The sequence below is a fragment of the Trachypithecus francoisi genome, unplaced genomic scaffold (genome assembly GCF_009764315.1).
Source record: "Trachypithecus francoisi isolate TF-2019V2 unplaced genomic scaffold, Tfra_2.0 Lachesis_group12, whole genome shotgun sequence".
Taxonomy (NCBI): Eukaryota; Metazoa; Chordata; class Mammalia; order Primates; family Cercopithecidae; genus Trachypithecus; species Trachypithecus francoisi.
The window spans coordinates 84,980,345-84,988,853 of record NW_022681457.1 but is presented as its reverse complement, the minus strand read 5'-3'; the positions used below and the strand labels follow the sequence as shown (position 1 = coordinate 84,988,853).

The 8,509-nt window shown below is 50.1% G+C and overlaps 1 long non-coding RNA gene across 2 annotated transcripts in view; it reads left to right on the top strand.

Moving 5' to 3' along the window:
• The first annotated feature begins 1,250 nt into the window (after window positions 1-1,250).
• The window catches only part of LOC117092819, a 13,045-nt gene continuing 5,786 nt past the window's right edge, over window positions 1,251-8,509 (top strand). For both annotated transcript variants that reach the window (XR_004440923.1, XR_004440924.1), the window contains exons 1-2: window positions 1,251-1,334; window positions 2,058-2,180. This is a non-coding gene — a long non-coding RNA (uncharacterized LOC117092819). The remainder of the gene's footprint in view (window positions 1,335-2,057; window positions 2,181-8,509) is intronic.

Here is an 8,509-nt window from a genome sequence, read left to right as displayed (position 1 = left end):
TCACCAGGCTAGAGTGTAGTGGTGCTGTCATAGCTCACTGAAACTTTGAATTCCTTGGCTCAGATGATTCTCCTACCTTAGCCTCCTGAATAGCAGGTGTATACCACCATGCTCAGCTAATTAAACAAATTTTTTTTTTGCCGGGCACGGTGGCTCATGCCTGTAATTCCAGCACTTTGGGAGGCTGAGGCGGGCAGATCACGAGGTCAGGATATCGAGACCATCTTGACTAACACGTTGAAACCCCATCTCTACTAAAAATACAAAAAATTAGCCAGGTGTGGTGGTAGCTGCCTGTAGTCTCAGCTACTCGGGAGGCTGAGGTGGGAGAATGGTGTGAACCTGGGAGGCGGAGCTTGCAGTGAGCCGAAATAGTGCCACTGTACTCCAGCCTGGGCGACAGAGCGACACTCCGTCTCAAAAAAAAAAAAAAAAAAAAAAAATTGTTTCTTTTTGGTAAAGATGAGATCTCACTATGTTGCCCAGGCTGGTCTCCAACTCCTGGGGCCAAGCGATCCTCCCACCTTGGCCTCCCAAAGTGTTAAGATTACAGGAGTAAGCCACTATACCCAGCCAATTATGCAGCTCTTAAACATTGTGATATATTATGTAGTACTGACCCTAGAGCTATGTCATCAATATAATAGCCACGAACCCCCTATGGCTATTAAGTACTTGAAATGTGACTGGTCTGAATTGCTATATGTGCAGTGAGTATGAAATAAACACCAGAATTTTTTTAAGTGTCAACTATGTCATTGATATTTTTTGTTATGATTACATGCTGCAATGATAATATTTTATAAATATTGGATTAAATAAAATATATTAGTAAAATTAACTTCCCTTGTTTTTTTTTTTTTTAGGTTTTTAAAAATGTGACTACTAGAAAATGTTAAACTGTTTATTCAGCTCCCATGATGTTCCTATTGGATGGTACTAATCTGGTGCAGGATTTCTTTTTTTTTTGAGACGGAGTCTCGCTCTGTGGCCCAGGCTGGAGTGCAGTGGCCGGATCTCAGCTCACTGCAAGCTCCGTCTCCCGGGTTTACGCCATTCTCCTGACTCAGCCTCCCGAGTAGCTGGGACTACAGGCGCCCGCCACCTCGCCCGGCTAGTTTTTTGTATTTTTTAGTAGAGACGAGGTTTCACTGTGTTAGCCAGGATGGTCTCGATCTCCTGACCTCGTGATCCGCCCGTCTCGGCCTCCCAAAGTGCTGGTATTACAGGCTTGAGCCACCGCGCCCGGCCAGGATTTCTTAACCTCAAGACTACTGGCATTTTGGGCCAGATCATTCTTTATTGTGTAGGGCTATTCTGTGGATTGCAGAATGGTAAGCAACCTCCCTGACCTCTACCCACTGGATGTCAGTTATACCCGCTCCAGTTGTGACCATCAGAAATATCTCCAGATAAAATACCAAATGTCCCTTGGGGGAGAAATCGCCCCCAGTTGGGAACCACTAGTCTGGAGAAACTCCAAGATGTAAAGGTTGTGGAAGAGAAAGAGCTGCCAGAGGAGACTGAAAGGGCAGTGGAGGAGAGTGGAGCGTGTGGGGGGGTCTGGGCAGGAGCCAAAAGAGTGTTTCAAGGACTTGGTCATGATCCTTTTAAATGCCAGTCAGATCATGTCACTTCCTGCTCAAAACCGTCCACATGCTTCACATCCCATTTGAAATAAAATGCCAACTGCTTACCATGCCCTATACACAGAATGGCTGTAATAACCTGGGCACCTACGACAGTGAAAGGAGGCAATACTAATAATCATGCCAGGACAATCCAGGGCACACTTGAGGTACCATCCCCTAAGCTCGGGTCCCTGCCCATCTCTCCAGCTTCATCCCCAACCACTTTCTGCCTTGTCCACCCACCCATGAGAGTCTTCTTGCCATTTATATTGGGCCATTCTCACATCGCAGGGGCCAGAGCTTTGGGCGATGAACATATAGCAACACGTATAATGTGATGTTAGTGATATTAACTGATGCTGTGAAATAAGATGAAGTGAGGTAGAGACATAGGGTAACTGGGGGATTGGTGGCTATTTTACTTAGGGGTCAGGAGATCCTCTCTGAGGATGAATCATTATGCAAAGACCCGAATGGAGAGAGGGAATCTGAGAAGATCTGAGGGAAGAGGATTCCAGGCAGAAGGAACAGCAAGTGGAAAGCCCTGAGGTAGGAACAAGCATGGAGTATCAATGGAATGGTGATATGGTTTGGATCTCTGTCCCCATCCAAATCTCCTGTTGAATTGTAATCCCCAATATTGGTGGTAGGGCCTGGTGGGAGGTGAGGGAGGTGGATTTCTCATGAATGGTTTAGTCCCATCCCCTTGGTACTGTTCTCATGATAGTGAGTTTTCATGGATCTGGTGTTTCAAGGTGTGTGGCATCTCCCCTGCTTCCTCTCTTGTTCCTGTTTTTGCCATGTGACGTGCCTGTTCAACCCCTTTTGCCTTTCACCATAACTGGAAGCTCCCTGAGGCCTCCCCAGAAGCAGTTGCTACTATGCTTCCTGTACAGCCTGCAGAGCCGTGAGCCAATTAAACCTCTTTTCTTCATAAGTTACCCTGAAACACAGGGAGGTTAAGTAACTTACCCCAAATCACACAGCTACTAAGTGGTAGAAATAGGATTCTAACCAGGCAGTCTGGCGCCAGAATTCATGCTGGTAACCACTGCATCCTGCATTAGAGCTGGGTGGACCAATCAGGAGACTCTTAAAATAGGCCAGGCAGTAAGGACTGGATTCGAGCGATACTGGGTTCCTGTCTGGGTGACTGAATGGATGAAGGTGATGAGCACCAATGGGAAACACTGGAGAAGGGAAGGAGCTCACTATGGACATGCTGTTTGTGAGACCTAGGGCACACCCAAGAGGAGAACCCAGGGAGAGGTCTGGGCTGGAGTAGAGATTTGGTGCCTGAAGAGGTGGCTGAAGACATGGAGTACATGACATAGCTATCCCAAGGAGCTAGTGCAGATCCAGAAGGGAGGGGAACCTAGGCTAGGACCCTGGGAAACAATAACCAAAGATTCTCTGGGAAGAAGGAGGAGAATCCTGCGAGAATGGAGCACCAGGAACCAAGGCAACCAAGGGCCGAGGAAAAGGGCTTGGTCACCAGTCCAGGGGCTCTAAGAGGAAAGAAGTGTGATCAGGAGGTCACAGATGCCTTGGGATGAATAAACAGAGGCAAGAGAGGCAGAGGCAAGGGCAGGATGCCATGGACTGGGAAGTGTCTGGGGTGGAGGGTTGCGGAAGCAGGTTTAAAGAGGGGGCACGTCAGCCAGGCATAGTAATAGCCTATAATAGCAGCTACTCAGGAGGTTGAGGTGGGAGGATCACCTGAGCCCAGGAGGTCAAGGCTGCAGTGAGCCTTGATTGCACCAGTGCGCTCCAGCCTGGGCAGCAGAGTGAGACCCCATCTCTAAGGGGAAAAAATAAACAGAAAAGAAGAGGGGCAGGTCCATGAGAGAGGGCACCCCACGCAACTCCGGGGACCAGCAGAGCCTCAGGAGGAATTTGCTCACTGATGGAGGGAGTCAGAAGTAAGGAAAAGGATGAGAGGCCCAGGAGTAGCAGGCAGCCTCAATCCAAAGGGAAGGAGGACGAGATGGGCCCTCTATTCTACCCTCTGCTCCTTTCTCTCTGTCCCAGAGCTGAGCGAGCTGGAGATTTTCAGCGATGAGTTTCAGTTGCAGCAATACTTTCTCTATCACTGAGCCCACACTGGGTCAGCCCCATCTGCTCTCGAGGCTGGTATTCAGATCACTAAACTGATACAGCCTGGGCTCTGAACAGTTGGCTTGCACATAGACTATACACGGGAACACGATTCCAGAGACCACTGCTGGGCAGGCATCGAGCCTCTAACTGCTGCATGGTGGAGGTATCTGGGGTGTCTCAGAGGAGATGATTGGCATGGAGATGCCCAGGGTGGTGGTTGGTGGTTATTCATTGTGGAATAGTTTATGTCTGTCCTGGCCCCTAGAAAAGCAGCAGAGACATACAAGGACTTTTCTGGCCCATGGCCCGGGATGAAGTAGGGGGAAGAAGGGGCCTGGAGCACCCAGGTGCCACTCAATCTTCCCTCTGCAGGACCTTGTCCTGACTTTGAGCCTAGGGACACTGAGACCCAGAGAGGGACAGAAACATCCCCAGGACCACACAGTGAGGCAGAAAGTGAGCCAGGACAAGAGTGGCCTTTCCGTGCCTTGGTTTTCTCATGGGATGATACCAAAGCCACTCGCTGTACAGGGTTGTTGTGAGGGTTAAATGAAGTAAGATGCAGACAGCAATGCCTGCTGTGGAGAGTGGGTGCTCTAATGTTATATTTGGGTTCAGCCTCTGTCTCCATCCACTCTCTCCCTAGGTGGTTCACCTACTCCCTGGCTTTTCCTTCTGTGAGCGAATGATTTGCAAATTTATATCTCAAATACACTTTTTTTCTCAGGTTCAGACCCATAGATCCAACTCCCCAGTCGTTTTCCTTACACTCATGTTGGTCCACCCACGTGGCAAGGCCTAACCGGGGTGTGCTGGGCCTGTCCTGGACCTCTGCAAGCTCTCTGTGCCACACCCAGATGTCAGGCAGTCCCACCACCACTTTCCTGCTCCCTGTTCCATCCTGAGAACAGTCTGAGCCTCCTTGCTTCCCCCTCCCCCCACCCCCTGCTCATCATCCCAGGCCCTTCCTGTCCTCCCCTTGCCCTCCTCCCCCGCTCCTCTGGGACCCATCGGGCGCTCACTTTCCACCTCCACAGCTGCTGCCACAGCTGGTCACTGACGGAATGTGCAGCTGCTGGGAGCCACATGTGCAGAGCAGGCGGCACACAAGCTACCCCTGGGGCTAGCGAGGGTGGGGGCTGGGACCATCTGTCTGTGTCTGTCTGTCTATAACACACACATGCATGTACACCCACACACTTCCAAGCTCCTTCTCTAAGTAAGGTGATAAACATGTTGGTTTGGTTCCCTTCCCTGTCCCTGGGCTGCAGAGTTCATGCTCTACTTATCTGGGCCCCTGAGAGCAAAGCAGCTGGGCTGGCCCTGCTGTCTTGAAGCTTATACACTCCCACCCCTACATTCAGGCAGTACAAGTCCTGCAGGAGCCACACAGGGGCGGAATGACAGACTGGGTGTTCAGAGCCTCCCTAGCTTTCCCAGGCCCTGGGGGGTGGCCCACCATGGAGGAAGCCAGAAGCTTCGGGCACATTCCAAAGTCCCCTTGGCAGCACCCAGAGGCTCTGGAGGCGTGGCAGCCTGTGGGCAGGGCCAGCAGCATCTGTCCTGGTTCCCACACTCTGGCCTCTCTGGAATCTTGCATATTTCTCTTCCGTGTATGCGTGATGTCAGCCGGACAAGGACACTGGGGGAGGTGGGAGGGGAGGGACTGAGCTTCCTGAAGTCAGATGGCCATGGGGGTGGGGGTAGGAGCTGGGGGAGGGCCTGGTCCCTGCCACTGGGCACACAGTGCGAAGAGGACGCCCTGGCCTCCAGCTCCCGGGCCTGACCCAGAGGGACAGCTGCTGCAGGCTGTTGGGTAATCATGCTCCTTGCAGCAGATTCTCTCGAAGGAGATGTGAGTTATGCACTCTCCTGGCAGCCACAGAGGGTACATGTTTTGCAACATCACCCAGCAAGCAGGTAACAAGTTGATAGCCTTGGGCTGTGGCTATATTATTCTCACAATGGGATGAGCTTTATACCACTTGGAGCTTCATAGGGCTTCTAAGGGGAACTTTGCCAGAGGAATGAAAGAATGAAGATTCATGGGTAGGCAGGTGCAGCAAACCACCATGGCACTCCTTTACCTATGTAACAAACCTAGGCTGGGTGCAGTGGCTCACGCCTGTAATCCCAACACTTTGGGAGACCTAGATGGTTGGATCACCTGAGGTCAAGAGTTCAAGATCAGCCTGACCAACATGGTGAAACCCTGTCTCTACTAAAAATACAAAATTAACTAGGTGTGGTGGTGCATGCCTGTCATCCCAGCTATTTGGGAGGCTGAGGAAGGAGAATCACTTGAACCCAGGAGGCAGAGATTGCAGTGAGCTGCACTCCTGGGTTCAAGTGGCACTGTACTCCAGCCTGGATGGCAGAGCAAGACTTTGTCTCAAAAATAAAACCCCCCAAAACACTGCACACTCTGCACATGTATCCCGAAACTTTAAATTAAATTTTAAAAAAAGAATGAAGATTCAAATTGCTATGGTCTGAATATGCCTCTCCAAAATTAATATGGTGAAACCTAATCACCAGTGTGATGATATTAGGAGGTGGGGCCTTTGGAAGGTTATGAGATCATGAGGGTGGAAGCCCATGAATGGGATTAGTGTCCTTATAATTAGTGTCCTTATGGCTGGGCGCGGTGGCTCAAGCCTGTAATCCCAGCACTTTGGGAGGCCGAAATGGGCGGATCACAAGGTCAGGAGATCGAGACCATCCTGGCTAACACGGTGAAACCCCGTCTCTACTAAAAAATACAAAAAACTAGCCAGGCGAGGTGGCGGGCGCCTGTAGTCCCAGCTAGCCGGGTGAGGTGGCGGGCGCCTGTAGTCCCAGCTACTCGGGAGGCTGAGGCAGGAGAATGGCGTGAACCCGGGAGGCGGAGCTTGCAGTGAGCTGAGATCCGGCCACTGCACTCCAGCCCGGGCGACAGAGCGAGACTCCGTCTCAAAAAAAAAAAAAAAAAAAAATTAGTGTCCTTATAAAAGAGGCCCCAGGCCAGGTGTGGTGACTCATGCCTATAATCCCAGCACTGGGAGGCCGAGGCGGGCTGATCACCTGAGGTCGGGAGTTCGAGACCAGCCTGACCAACATGGAGAAACCCCGTCTCTACTAAAAATACAAAAATTAGCTGGGCGTGATGGCGCATGCCTGTAATCCCAGCTACTCGGGAGGCTGAGGCAGGAGAATCACTTGAACCTGGGAGGCAAAGGTTGCAGTGAGCCAAGATGGCGCCACTGCATTTCAGCCTGGGTGACAAGAGCGAAACTCCACCTCAAAAATAAATAAATACATAAATAAATAAATAAAAATTAAAAAAAATAAAATAAAAGAGGCCCCAGAGAGCTAGCTCACCCCTTCTACCATTTGAGGACACAGCTAGAAGGTACCATATATGAACCAGGAAGTGGAACCTCACCAGATACCACATCTACCAGTGCGTTGATCTTGGATTTCGCAGCCTCGAGAACTTTGAGAAAGAAGTTTCTGTGATTTATAAGCCACCCTGTTTATGGCATTTTGTTGTAGCAACACAAATGAGCTAGGGCCCAGATTAAGTCAGGTGAAATGCGGTGTTTCCGAGGGAATGGCACTGAATTTAGAGAAATAGCCTGGCATTCAGTTTCCTTTCTGAATCTAATTGTGTGTGTCCTCAGACACATCACTTCCCCTCTCTAAGACTTAGTTTCTTCCTCTGCAAGATGTGGATGAGAATATTTCAGTCGTGCCTTCCCTGCCCAGAACAGAAAACGGTAGAGTGAGGGGAACCAGTATTTTTTGCCTCTGTAAGAAACAGATGGTTCTGCTTCTTAGGGAGGTCCCCATTAAAACCACTCCTCAAATGTATCCCCCAGAGGAACTCAAATGACAGAAGATGATTTGTACTACCCTGAGGTTCAGGGGGACATAGCTCAAGCAAACTTAGTGTAAGCTCAACATTTCTTTTGTGCGTTTTATCTTTAAAATAACATGAGAGAGTCAGTATAATGTAGCACTTAAGAGACACGCTCTGGGCCGGGCATTGTGGCTCATGCCTGTAATCCCAACACTTTGGGAGGCTGAGGCAGGAGGATCACAAGGTCAGGAGATCGAGACCATCCTGGCTAACATGGTGAAACCCTGTCTCTACTAAAAATACAAAAAATTAGCCAGGTATGGTGGCGGGCGCCTGTAGTCCCAGCTGCTGGGGAGGCTGAGGCAGGAGAATGGCATGAACCCAGGAGGCAGAGCTTGCGGTGAGCCGAGATTGCGCCACTGCCTTCCAGCCTGGACACACAGGGAGACTCCACCTCAAAAAAAAAATAAATAAATAAAAAAATAAGAGACACACTCTGGAGCCAGAGAACTTGAGTCTAAATAGAGCTCTGCCACTTGTTAGCTGTGGACCTTGAGTTAGTTACCTTACCTCTCTGAGCCTCAGTTTCCTCATCTGTAAAATGGTGATGATAAGGGATAATAATAGTATTTACCTCATAGGGTTGTTGTAAGAATTAAATGAATGTATAAAGTGTTTAGAACAGAGTCTAGGCCGGGCGCGGTGGCTCAAGCCTATAATCCCAGCACTTTGGGAGGCCGAGACGGGCGGATCACAAGGTCAGGAGATTGAGACCATCCTGGCTAACACGGTGAAACCCTGTCTCTACTAAAAATACAAAAAAACTAGCTGGGCGAGGTGGCGGCGCTTGTAGTCTCAGCTACTCGGGAGGCTGAGGCAGGAGAATGGGGTAAACCCGGGAGGCGGAGCTTGCAGTGAGCTGAGATCTGGCCACTGC